Source organism: Ursus arctos, unplaced genomic scaffold, assembly GCF_023065955.2.
Source record: "Ursus arctos isolate Adak ecotype North America unplaced genomic scaffold, UrsArc2.0 scaffold_18, whole genome shotgun sequence".
Lineage (NCBI taxonomy): Eukaryota > Metazoa > Chordata > Mammalia > Carnivora > Ursidae > Ursus > Ursus arctos.
This window is the reverse complement of record NW_026622852.1, coordinates 47,625,818-47,638,807: the sequence shown is the minus strand read 5'-3', so window position 1 is coordinate 47,638,807 and position 12,990 is coordinate 47,625,818. Positions and strand designations below refer to the sequence as shown.

At 50.1% G+C, this 12,990-nt stretch overlaps 1 protein-coding gene across 4 annotated transcripts in view; it reads right to left on the bottom strand.

Moving 5' to 3' along the window:
• The window catches only part of GSN (gelsolin), a 52,085-nt gene extending 40,148 nt beyond the window's left edge, over window positions 1-11,937 (bottom strand). For 3 of the 4 annotated variants that reach the window (XM_057313731.1, XM_057313732.1, XM_026513888.4), the window contains exons 1-2: window positions 11,836-11,937; window positions 896-986 (exon numbers count right to left, since the gene is read on the bottom strand). The gene's annotated coding sequence lies outside the window, so the exon portion shown is untranslated. Of the gene's footprint in view, window positions 1-895; window positions 987-11,422; window positions 11,488-11,835 lie in introns of those variants that run through there. The other variant, XM_057313733.1, reaches the window with a different exon arrangement.
• Between the last annotated feature and the right edge of the window lie 1,053 nt (window positions 11,938-12,990).

Genomic DNA, 12,990 nt, shown 5'->3' with positions numbered 1-12,990 from the left:
TATCGCGCCTTCTCCTTTTGGCCCCCAAGGGTGATGTTATGAGCTGGAGGGGTGTTTTCCAGGCTCTCGGCACAGTTGCTATTAGAAATTCACTTCTGTTCCGGCATTGGAGGCTGGGTATTTCCCCTGGTACTGATCCTTCCCACTTCGCAGCTCACAAAGCTCTTGAGCATCTATAAGCTCGTATAGTCCTCACGACAACCTTGTTAGGGGATGGGCGGGAGACCAATACACCCATTGTATAGGTGGAGAAACTGAGGCCTAAGCTGGGTCATGAAGTGGGTCCCTTGCTTCCAGCCCAGAACGCTGCCTGCCCACCCATGTCAGCATCCTACAGCGGGTCACCTGTGAATCTGATAGTCAGGTGGGCCCCATCCTGCCAGCTGTCCCAGGTGGCTATGACTCATCCACCTGCCCTGTGACTCACACAGCTTGGGTACTCCTCCTACGGTCAACAAGCCTGGAGACTTGGCAGCCACAGCCCAGCTTTTTCTCACTTCTCCAAGGCCTCTGGGGAGAATTCCTGGACCTCCGGGGAATCCACCCTCTTACCGAAGAGATAACAGAGGCCTTGAAAGGGAAAACGGCTTTCCTACAGCCACACAGTGAGAACGTAGCACAGCGGGGATAGGGACCCAGGCGCCCTGGCACCAAGCCCAGCCCTTGTGTCTTCCCCACAGGATCACACTTGCCTGGCCTCCCTCACAAGGGAGGGTGAGGAACAAATGAGGCAACGGGCAGAAATGCACTCTGGGCTTTACTAGAGAAACCTCAGGGACTCCCTTTGAGTCCACAGTAGTGACCAGCAGCTGCTTCTACTGTCCCCTCCAGACTTCCCCGGGCAGCCAGAGCTGGATTTAGGAGGACTCAGGGGTGTCTGCTCTGCTCCACCTACCTTGCAGGGCTGTGAGGAGGAAGAGGGCTGCTCCGTGCAGAGGTGCTGGGACCACGGCAGAGGCAGAGTACAAGGGGGTTATCAGCACCACCTGTAAATAAAAGGCCAAGAATCTCAACATCAGACGCTCAAGGTCATCTGGTCAAATCCCATTTGATACTTCTACCCGTCCCCAGCACCCACCACCACAGTCACACGGCCTCTACTTGCACACCCCAAGCAATGGGGCACTCACTTCCTGCCAAGGCTGTAAGACCTTCTGTTGAGTTTAGCTGGTTGAAAGAACTGTCATTAGGATGGGCTAAAATCTCTCTCCCTATGCTTTACACCCACTGGTTCTAGCTCTATCTGCTCAGATCACCCAGAATAGGTCTGTCACCCTGTTTCCCAACAGCTCCTTAGACTTGGGTCCCTCAAATCTTCTACAAGTTGTATAACCTCTTTCCTCCAGCTTTTCCTGAGACCAGGTTTCTGGTTCCCTCCCTCACCCCTTCCCTGATCAGCTCCAAATGAACCTTGTCCCTACTGACAGCACAATACCGAAAATTTGACATTCAGGCGAGCTCTATCCAGAGCAGGGCAAGCAGAACTCTCACCTCCATCATTTTAGATATCATGTCTCTATTAATCCAGCCTAAAATCCCATTTGCAAGTAAGGCAACCCCAGTGCATGTCTGAATTCAGCTTATGGTCAACTTCAGAGCTATGGTTCAGGATTCTGGAGTTAGACAAGATGACCCCTCATTTAACTAACTGCGTGACTTGATCAGGTTACTTCGCCCTGAGTCTCAGTTTCCTCCTCTGTACAAGAAGGATTATGTCAGAACTTATTCCATAGGCTATTATAAGGATTAAATGAGATAAGATATGTCAAGCGTTTTGTACAGTGCATATGTTTACTCTGATTATTAATTAAATCCCTAAGCCTTTTTCTAGAAATTATATTTTTCTCATTCTGTGCTTGTGCAGTTAGGGGACCCAAGCTGTTTACATGCTGTATCCTCACTTCTATGCCTAAGCATTGTTCTACCATTGTAAGACCCTATTATCATTATCTGGCAACAGGTCTTTCTCTCCCATCAGGCTGCGAGCTGCCAGTCTGCTTTGCCTCTGAAATGCTGGTCCTGGCACATGAGCTGGCAAACAGCAGGACCAGGGAAATTATATGCTAGATGAGCGAACGAAGGACCAGCCAACACTGGCCCCACAGTGGATTGTGCATCCCAGCCCTTTGGCCCCCTGCCTTTCAGGGACAACCTGGATCTTCACTCTGCCTCACTCCCCAGAACCCCAGCCACCCACATTCAGGGGACAGCTAAGCAAGCTGGCTCCTGCCTACACTGGAAAATTTCTCTGCCCAAACCAGCTTCTCCAAGCCAAGGAGAGAGTCCAAGATCCCAAATGCAGTGGGGCCCTACAGGCTACAGAGATTAAGACACCAATGAGCCCTGTCCTCAGCTGACGGTAAATGGCCCAGGCATTCCCGGTGTATTTCTGCATTGTGAGTGGCATACATAGCAAAGCAGGGGATCTGAAAAAGAGGCTGCATGCTTATCTGGCACTGGTGTCCACACCAGCTCTGTGGGCCTTCTTCAGAGAGTTCCACCTGAAACTTCCTGGTTCCATGGGATAGATCAAAGCAGAGTTGCACTATATTGTGTTCCTGCAAGTGACTAATGACGTCTCAGTTTCTGTTAACTCTGTGTGAGGACAAGCCTTTGAAATCCAGCCCGCTTTTCCTCTACACCCCTCCAAATCACACCCTCATCCTCCTGGTGGTGCTACATTTCTTCCCGAATGTAATCTGCTCCTCCCCTGATGTTCCGCATCTCAGCAACAGCACTACCAGCCACCAGCCACAGCCTGGGCCAGACCAGACACCAGGGCACCACCCTCCTCAACCTCCCCTGTTCTGTCACTCATTCTTCCAACACCACCTCCCCCTGCCCTGCCCTGCCCTGCTGGTTCTGCTCAAATACATCCTCATGTCTCCACCCCCACTGCCAACATCCAGGTCCAGGTATGACCACCTGTCATCTGGGTGACTGCAGTGCTTGTTTTCTAACTGGTCCCCCCACCTCCTCTCTCCCCTGTGGTGCAAGCCCAGACCACGTCGCTCCTCTGCTCAGACTCCACCATGGTTCCCCTAGAGCCCCAGAGATAAAGTCCAAGATCCTCAGTGAATTTGTCAACGTCCTTCAGGATCTGCTGCTGCTGGTCCCATAAGCTTCAGCTTCTTCAGTTCCTGTCTTCCATCCACACCCCTCCAAGCTCCAGCCAGGCCAAGCTGCACTCTGCCCCCTGCGTCTGCATGTACTCTTCACACAGAGTCTTCTCTGTTCCAGAACTCTCTTCCATCCCTATTCTTCATCTCTCCTTCCATTCATGATCAAGCCCAGTTTCCTCCAGGAAGTTAGCTCTAATTTCCCCTCCCCCATGAGGGTGAGCTCCTCTGAGTTCCCACAGGCCTCCAGTCTTCCCTGTCACACTGGATTATGGTCCATTTCCCAGTTAGCTTCCCCCATTAGACTAAGATCTGCTTCCATGGATCCCAGCTCCTAGCCTAGGGCTGGGGCCATTACAGCTCAAGAATCACCAAAGGAAGACGCTAGTAAATCACATGCTTGCACACATGCATATACACATGTGTGCACACGTGAGTAAACATATACTTGTGCACATGTGCGCACATTCACAAAGACAGCTAAGAGTGCAGGTGCTGCCACCTATGGGCAAAAAGAACATTACATTCTTCCCCAGGCTCTGGATGGGAGGAGCCCCAGAGATGCAAATTTGGCTGGGTTTAGCAATAACTCAGGCTAACTCCAAGTTGGTCTGTTTTCCATTCTGGGCCTTAAGGCTGCAGCAACTTAAAAACAAGGTCCACAAACCACTGACTAGTCCACCGCCCACATGCTCCAGAGGGAGCCATAAAGAGAGATGTTTCCTTCCAGCATTCACCATCCTGGTCTGGGGCCGGCGGGGCGCCTGTTTACTGAATTATATCTTAGAGAGGGGGAGAAGGCACAGTCCGTTAGCGCTGCCCACCAGTGGAGGGGCTGGCCTTTGGGTAGAGAGCTTTGTGCAAGTGACACTGTGCAAGTCACCAGGAACCCCGTATGTCTAGGTGGCCGAAGAGGAGCTTTCTGCCCTGGTGGTGGAGGGGGGGAGCCTGAAGCCAGGGGTGTTTTTCTCTGAAAAGCCTGCTCCCAGCATCATGGGAGGACTTTCAGATTTGGTGGGAGAAACACGATATCTGCCTAGCAATCCCAGAAGGGTTCAAATGGCCGCCCCAAAGACAACACTGCTTTTCTGAGCACCTAGCAAGGATTAAACTCTTTACATACACCATGTCTCATCCTCCTGATACTCTGCCAGGAAGATATCGTTGTTTCTATTTTGTTTAAGGAAGGATACAAGCTCAGAGAGGTGAAAATGTGCTTCGAGTCATACAACTAAGATGTCTGCACAGTTCCCACCAAGGCAGGCTGCCTTCCCGACTTCACTAAATTTCAGGCATTAAGGCTAGGTCTTTTGCATAGAGAAAAACACAAAGCTTTGGTTACTCTAGATCATTGGTTAGCAAACTCTTACTGTAAAGAGCCAGTTAGTAAATGTGTTAGGCTTTGCAGGCCCCATACCTTGTCTGTTGCATATTCTTCCTTGTTTGGTTTTAGGTTTGGGTTTTTTGGCTTTTTTTTTTTTAACCACCTTTTAAAACAATGTAAAAACCATTCTTAGCTCAGAGGCATACAATCACAGGCTGAGGCCTCCCCAGGGCTGTAGTTTGCAGCCTACAGACTTGAGAGAAGAATGTCTATAATCTTAAGTATAAAAACTTCTGGTGGAAATAGTTAAGACGAAAGCTGGGTCCTTCAGCTGTGTTTCTCCTGCTTCAGATGGCTTCCTGCTGAGTCTCTTTCTCCTAAAGAAGGGCTCTACCTCGCTCTGCAATTAGGCAGCAAAATATTTCAAGGGCTGTTCAGATTCTAAAAACTCAGCTGTGGACTAAAGAGACGGTCTGACTCCGCATACGGCACAAAAGCTGGAGGCAAATTCGATGGGTAGAAAGAACCTCTACCATAAGACAGTAAGAGATCTAGGCTCTGGTCTGGGCCCCCAACAAAGGATTTAGAATCTTACTATGCCAAGTGTGGCCCCTGGACCAGCAACTTCTGCATTACCTGGGATCTCATTAGAAATGAAGAGCCTCTGGCCCCACCCCAGACCTAGTGAACCAGACTTTGAATTTTCACAAACACCCCAGGTGATTCATGTTCACGGTAAGTTTGAGATCCGCCGGGACAGCTTTCGTGTCCAGCTGCAATACTGTCCCCACAACCCTTTCCCCGAGGAAAGAAAGGGTTTAAAGACATCTTTCCTTATGTCATAGTATTAAGTCTCTGACCTATCATCTGCACTAGGGACCTCAAGAAGCACCCTGTTTTGGATGCACAATCGATAGACCAAGACCTTCCATTGGATCTTGAAATCAAACCTTCGACTGGCAGAAAAGTAGAAGGAGGAGAACCAGAGAAGGTGCCACTCTCCACTTCGCAGTGCGGGGACACCAGGCAGAGAGGGAAATGACTTTCCCAAGACCATGCTGCCAAGGAAAACGTGGGGTTTGACTATGGTCAAGTTGCTTCATCTTCCCAGACCTTGGGTTTAATAAGTGAACTCGTGTTGGTCTAGATGAGAGCTTTTGAAATCTTGCAAATGGTGGAGGAGCAACCAGGCGACTCGCTGTGCGCTTTACAAAAATCAATTGCTGTCTCTGGGCCTGAGTATCCTTGATCATGAAGTAAAGGGCGGGGCCAGGGAAATTCCCAAGGTCTAACTGTAAAAGCTGGAATCTAGAAGCTATTTTGAGGCAAAAAGGCAGTCAGAAGGGGAGCCTTCTGCTGGTGGTCACCACAGTCACACCGAAGTCTCAGGGCTGGTAACACAAAGTCAAGCCCGTCCCTCTGAAGCACGGAAGCAGAGCAGTGACCTGGCTTAAGCTCAAGGTCTTATGGCAAGTCCCAAGCAGAAACTGGAAATGAGAACAGGCTTCTCTCTGCTTCCTCAGTTTGGAACCATAATCTTTATCCTTACTGATGCTGAACTGTGCAAATGTATTTGTTAAATAAATGAAGTACGATGTTTTGGGGAAATGGTCCCTGAGCCTTCTAGTAAGACAGCTAGAACTTTGATTACCAGCTTTCAATGCTCCACCAAGAAGGCTGCCGTCCTCACGAATGCCTGGTGGGAATAAGAGCTCTGTGGCCTTCTGAGCAGCAATTTGGTAAAATGTAGCAGAAATTGTAAAATGTGTCATTTTGACCCAGTGACTCCATTTCTTGGGCTCTCTTTTAGGAAATAATGAAAGAAGACTAACGTATACACTCGGATGTTCATTGCACCATTGTTTGTAAGCAGCCTCAATGCCTGATAATAGAGGAAAGTGAACCATGGTATATTCCCACTTAGATACAACAACAGAGGGAGGAAAAAGCAGATTTGCATATATCATTTTCATAATAAAAAAATAAAACTTTTTTTTTACAAGTAAAATGCATTATTTCATTTCTTTAATCCCCCAATCGGAATGAAAGATTTTCAATAGAAATAGACATGCCTTTATCTATTTAGGTAGAGAATACTTCTCAAACTCTTCTAAAAATTAAATTTACTGTCCTTAATAACATGAGAAAATATTTATGTCATCATGTTGAAAAAAAAATCAGAATAGAAAAATTATAAATGTGGTATGACCACAATTATATAGAGGTAAAAAAAAAATGTGCTGCAAATATCAGGAAGGAAATGCCCCCAAAATGTTAACAGTGATTATCTCACATTGGCAGAATTATGGACAGTTCTTATTTTTTTATTTGCTAAATTTCCTTATCATAAGCATTCATTATAATTAGAAAAGGAAGGGGGGTAAAGTCCTTGGAGGAAAGGGGAAAAAGCACCCCATTTCCCATGAGTATACCACTCATACCACTTTGCCACTCCCCCAAAATTAACTAGTATTTACTGTGTCCACTGAGGGCCCAGCCTGGCCACACTGCTTACAGAAAGGAGATTAAGGGCCAGGACCCACCCTGAAGGCTCATATATACTGTCTATCCTTTGCTTGGCAAATAAGGCAGACCCAGATGATATCCTCATTGAGGCTGGAAAGCAATAATACTATTTATTTAATCCGTTTAGCAAGATACATGAATCCACTCCCACTGGTGTGGCTCCTTCACCGAGTTCCCTGAGACGCTATGGCTGAAACCATTTCTGGAGCCCCCTGGGGAAGAGCAGGTTTCAGGGATCCTGTTATCCCTTAGTCTAAGCATTGAATGCAAGAGGTGCAAGAGGTTCCCTCTGAGGCAGAACAAGCAAGGCCCCGTCAGGGACAAGGACAGAGAGCCGGGAAGGAATCTAAATGGTCACCCGGCCCCGGGTGCTCACAGCTCCAGACTTCACCTTCCTCATGGACAAATTAGGACCCATCACGACAACCTCAGGGCTACTGTGAGGCTCAAAGAAAAGAAGGTAAATCATTTCATCTCTCCAGGGTGAGCCTCAGTTTCCTTGTCTGTGAAATGGAGTCAATATCTCCTCCCTCACTGGGCTGTGAAAAGACTAAACAAGATAGCAAACACACACAGCAAGCATGCTCCCTACGGTGGCCAGGACTTACTGCTCGTAGAACAGGGAGTAAGATACATAAATGAATACTAGGCCTCAACTTCCTTATCTGCACTACGGGGCAAACAATTCAGGCCACAAAGACCAAAGTCACGAACACTGGCTACATCTCCAGCTGGCCCTGGTGCAGGTTAAACATAATGACTGCTGTGGGCTCACTCTGAGGTCCACGTTCATGCACTGAGCACAAAACCCTCTGACTCAGAGACCATCAGAGCCAAGAAAGCCCGATATTATCCTGCCCACCCCTCTAGTGCAGGGTGGACCCCGGGGCCCAGAGAAAGACACATATTAGCACAAGTCACCCAGTACTTCGTCAGTGGCAAAACCAGGACCCAAGTCCAGGCCTTCTGCTGCCCAGCCTTGCCCACCACGCCTACTGCTTTTCTCTGCCCTGCCCTCAAACTGCTGATGTGGTCCCAGGGCAGGGCAGGGGAGAGCAAGCATATGGTGGGGGAGTGTGGGGGGGAGGGGGGCAGGGAGGGCGAAACCAGCGAGCAGCAGGAACCCAGTCTGCCTGTGGTCTACAAACTCACAAACCACATCAGGCTGAAATATGACACACGCTCAGTTGAAAGGGAGGAGACAGTTTTATTTAACATACCCTGGCTGCCTAAACATTGCTCTCTCCATTTCCCTCCCCCGAAAAATGCATACCTCCGGGGATCTGCTTTCCTCTGCTTCTGCCAAAGGGCGGGGAGATGGTCCTGGCTGGGACCCCAACTCACAGAGTGACCCAGGGCAAGGGAGCTTGTGTTCTCTCAGCCTTGATTCCCTGAAACAGAGGGGAGACTGACCTACACTGTGGAGTCCTGTTGATACTATAGAAAAGGATGAGTTTGCCAAAAGTGCTGACGGGAGGCCCTTCAAACCTCTCTGCTCCAGGGCTGAACTCTCCAAGCTGTGCACACAGCCACCGTGAAAACCCCAGCAGTTCTCATTATGTCAGGACTACAAGGAAACTTCAGGATAACATTTAGGGACTAAGAGTCATGGCTCTGTAGTCAGAACTGCAGAAATCAAGGACATAATTAATGTCCCTGTGGTTGATATACTAAAAAGTAGCTTTCTTTTATAATCATGCCAGCCAACATCACCCCCGTTCTACAGATGAGGAAACGGAGCCCCAGAGAGCTGGCCTTGCCAAAGGTTACTCAGGAGAACTAAGGCTGAAGCTCTACTCCCAAATCAATGCTTCTAATTCCTCTCAGTCCTGTGGTTTCTAATAAGTAAATATAAACACTCAGAGGCTGTAGACACAGACTGTAAAGTTTGCTTGAAGAAAACCAGAGAACAATGCCTCAGCAAAGGACTCCAGATCATGCAGAGATCACCTCAATGACCTACCTGGCAACTTCTTATTATTATTACTCCTTTTCTTTCTTTCTTTCTTTCTTTCTTTCTTTCTTTCTTTCTTTCTTTCTTTCTTTCTTCTCTCTTTCTTTCTTTCTTTCTTTCTTTCTTTCTTTCTTTCTTTCTTTTTTTTTTAATGCCCGACACGGGGCTTGAACTCACAACCCTGAGATCAAGCCCTGAGCTGAGAGCAAGAGTCAGATGCTTAGCTAACTGAGGCACCCAGGCGCCCCTGCTTGACAACTTCTCAAGAAAGACCCAAACTACCCACAGGAGTAGGGAGAAGTGACCTATGGCACTGGATGGTTGAGAAGCATAAGGCATCCAGTCAACAGCTCTTGCTCATCTTGGATTGGTAAATGCACACATGGCTGCTAACAATGGCTACTTTTGGGGAAAGAAGAAGGTCTGGAGCGATGAAGCTTACACTATACTCTTCTCTCTGTTTGAATCTTTAACAATAGTTTTCCCACTTTACAAACATTCAAAAAGAAAAAAAAAACAACACTGCAAAACTCAAAATAATTTAGCAGCCTTATCCAGTAGCTATCAGCCTACTGTTTGCTTTTCACTGAAATTTATAGCAGGTTCTAAGACCTTTGGCTGGGCTTCCAGAGTCTGCAGCTCTGATCCATCCCAGGGGCCACTGCTCTGGTTCAGACCTGCACTCTCTTTAACTTGGACCGTGCAACCCCCTCCTCTGGGTGCCCCTTCCTCCAGCTTGCCTCCTCCCATGCATCCCCTACACCAACCACAAGATTAGTGAGAGTTTTTATTGTTGTTCTGCTCAAAACCTTTCTCAGCTTCTCATTGCCTTCAGGATAAAGTCCAAACCCCTAGTTTACAATCTTTATTTACAGTCTCAACTTCCACAGCTGCACCCTTCCCTCATGGCCATTCTAGCCACAGACTGCTCAAGAAACCTCAGTACCTTTGCACAAACTGTTCCTGTTTCTTAGAATATCTTTTCCCTCAACTCCTTTAACTCCTGGGAGCCTATTACTTATTTCTGAGGCCTGGGTCACCCAGACAGACTTAGTCACCCCTTTATGGGTTGAAATAACTCTCAGTATTGAATGATTGTGTCAATCACTATGGATGGGAAGTATCTTGAGGACAAAGAGCTTTGTCCTCCTGGAGGCTTCTGTGCCCTCACAGGGCAAGGCACAGGACACAGGCCCGGGTAAGTGTTGAATCGATGAAGGAGGGAAGGAAGGAAATGCCATGAGAGGCAAACCCTACAGCCTCCCCACCCACCCCATCTGCCCGCTTTCCTAGGTTCGTGTTAGTCCGTAATAAAAAAAAAAGACTATGGAAAATTCTGGAGTAAAGTTTCCTTCCCTGATTCACACGGAAACCTTCTTTGCTGCTGTGTAACTCCCCCCGGGTGCCAACGCAAGCTCCCCGGCTGTTTACAATTTCCCTGGCATTTATAAATAGCAAGGCCTCAGAAAGGAAAACGGAATTTCAAAGGAGCTGGATGCTGCCTGTCTTCCCATCCCATCCTTCCTCCTCTGCTCCAAGCCCTTTCCCCTTCACATCCCCAAGAAACACCAACCAGCACCCCCAAGTGTGTGGATGGGGAGGGACGGGGATGTATTAATGAATGGAATACTCAAGAAAGAGTAAAAAGCCCCACCAGCTAGAAGGACTCCGCCAAAGGCCAACTGGAACTAGGTCCCAGCCCTACCCCTTTGTCACTGTGTCACTGTGAGCCCATCACAAGCTTTCTGGGCCCTGTGGTTTTCTCAGCTGTAGAATGGGGTTGAGGTGAGACTCCAGCAAGCCCATGGTCACTATAAAGTACCTAAAGTACCGTGCAGCCCGCGCTCCCAGTGCGCAGGTCAGAAATGTGGTCCTACGAGAACAGGCCATACAGGATCACGTCTTTGAAAAGTGTCTAGGAGCCAAAGTAAAGCAGAGGCTCCTCCCCAGAGGCCCCGCCTTCCACAAAGCCCAAGTTACCCCCCAGGACAGCCCTGAATGCCTTTGGCTCTTTAGAGTTCTAGGCGGTTTAAGGATACCCTCTCTGCTCTGTGGAAGGTGTAAGGGTAGGATAAAGGGTATATGTCTGGGCAGATAAAGGGCTACAAAAAAAGCCAATGTCCCCTGCCCACCAAATGCTCCCCCGCCTTCCAAAAACTTGGGCTTGCCCTTGGCCATCGCCCAGAGCAGCCGGCCTGCACTGGACCAGGGGGGACACAGCCGTGACCAGATTCGGGGGTGATTAGCCCCCAGACGAGATAGGGGCCTAGGGAGAAGGGAGACTCCAATCACTGTTGTCAACTCTGAGAGAAGTTTCCGTGTGAGTCAGTGAAAGGAACGTACACTGTAGGGCCGAGGAGAAAGCACCTTCAGGTAACAAACGCAAGCAGATTTCAGACGAGTACAAGGAAGAAGTTTCTAACAGTCCTGGGCCCAAAAAGAGGAAGGAGCTGGAGGGCTCCTCACCGCCCCGGGGAGAGCAGGCAAAGGCATTATTACCTTGGAGTCAAGGATCCGCTGAGCAGCCTCCCCGGCGGAGCCACCGCCCAAACCGCGGACGCACGGCTACCTGCAAGCCCGGGTGGAATACACCGAGTGCCGGGGTGACCCCGAGCCCAGGTCCCCAACCGCGGGGGCGGGGTCAAGGTTAGCTCAGGTGCTTGCAGCATAGCGGGGCCTGTAGGTGGAGACCCGGCCCCCTTCCTCCCCTGCCCCAGCCCCCCAGTCCAACCCTTCTTGGTCCCCTGGAAGAGCAGTAAGGTGAGGGAAGAAGCCCCTCTCCAGCGATGCCCCGCTGCCGGGACGAGCTCCAGACTCGGGAGGGAGAAGAAGGACCCAGATGCCCGGGATCCTCAGATGCCCGGGACCCCAAGATCTCCGGGGCCATGGCCGCCCCCCCCCCAACCCCCTACCTGCTGCTGAGGCGCTGCCGACGGCGGCTGCAGGGTCCAGCTGCGCTCAGCTGGTTCCGGGCGGCGGGGCGGGGGCTCTGCGGTCGCTCGGCCGCGGTGGGCAGGGCGCGGGCGGGAGCCGCCCTCGGGGCGGGGCGGCCGGGCCGGGGGGTGGGGAGGAGCGCCGGCCCCTGCCCGCAGGCAGCTGGGAGGGTGGCCACTCTGGCTCCAGGCTGGCTTTCGTCGAGTGCACTCTGTGTCACTTCACCAGACCCCGGGCTACCTCCCCGCGACGAAGGCATCCGGCCCCTCCTAGGAATAAACTGAGTCTCAGAGCACGGAGGGGAGATCTGCAGGAGGGTGGGGAGAGTGGGGGGAAGCCGACCCAGGGGAGCGCCCGGGCTGGCTGGGCTGGGGCCGAAGAGCGCAGTTGGGGTGGGCAGCGTGCCACGCTCAGCTGGGATCCACGGAGGCTGATTTCAGCTTCAGTGAGTTCCGAGTTCAGGAGGCAGAGCCCTCCTCAGGAGAGCGAAATGGGCTACCAGCTAAAGCAGGGGAGATGTGCAAGCCGCTGACAGAACCACTGCACGAAAGAAAGGAGAATGTTTCCCAACTTCATTCAAAACGAAAACACAAGAAATGCCAAGCGCATCCCTGTCCTTAAAACAGAACCGTAAAAAAAGAATCTAAAGAGGCTTTGGAGTCAAACGGCCTTGGTTGGAAGCCCTGACACTTACCAATCCTGTAACTTTGGGCAAGTGACTTAAATTGGCAAAGTGTCATTTCCTCATGTGTAAAGTGGGTATAGTAATTGCCTCTTCGTGGGGCTGTTGGGAAGACACAGAGAAAGACTCTCAGCGCAGGGGTGGGTACTGTGGATTCTCCATAAATGCAAGTTCTTATCAGTGTGATGGTGGATATTATCTCAGGTGATGGAGAAAAGCCACACTGTCAAAAAGATGAGTGCAAGGTCACTTTTAAATAAATGTGATATTGTCTTCATCTCAACAGTATCTCACATGCGTTGGAGAAACAGCCACGTAGGATGGCACAGGGCACAGGGCGGCCTCCAGCAGTCCGGCTGCGAGGATGGATTTCCAGGCTTCCTGCAGTGGCTCTGTGGTTCCACGTTGGGAGGACTCCCACAGCAGGAAACTGGACCAGATGACCACGATG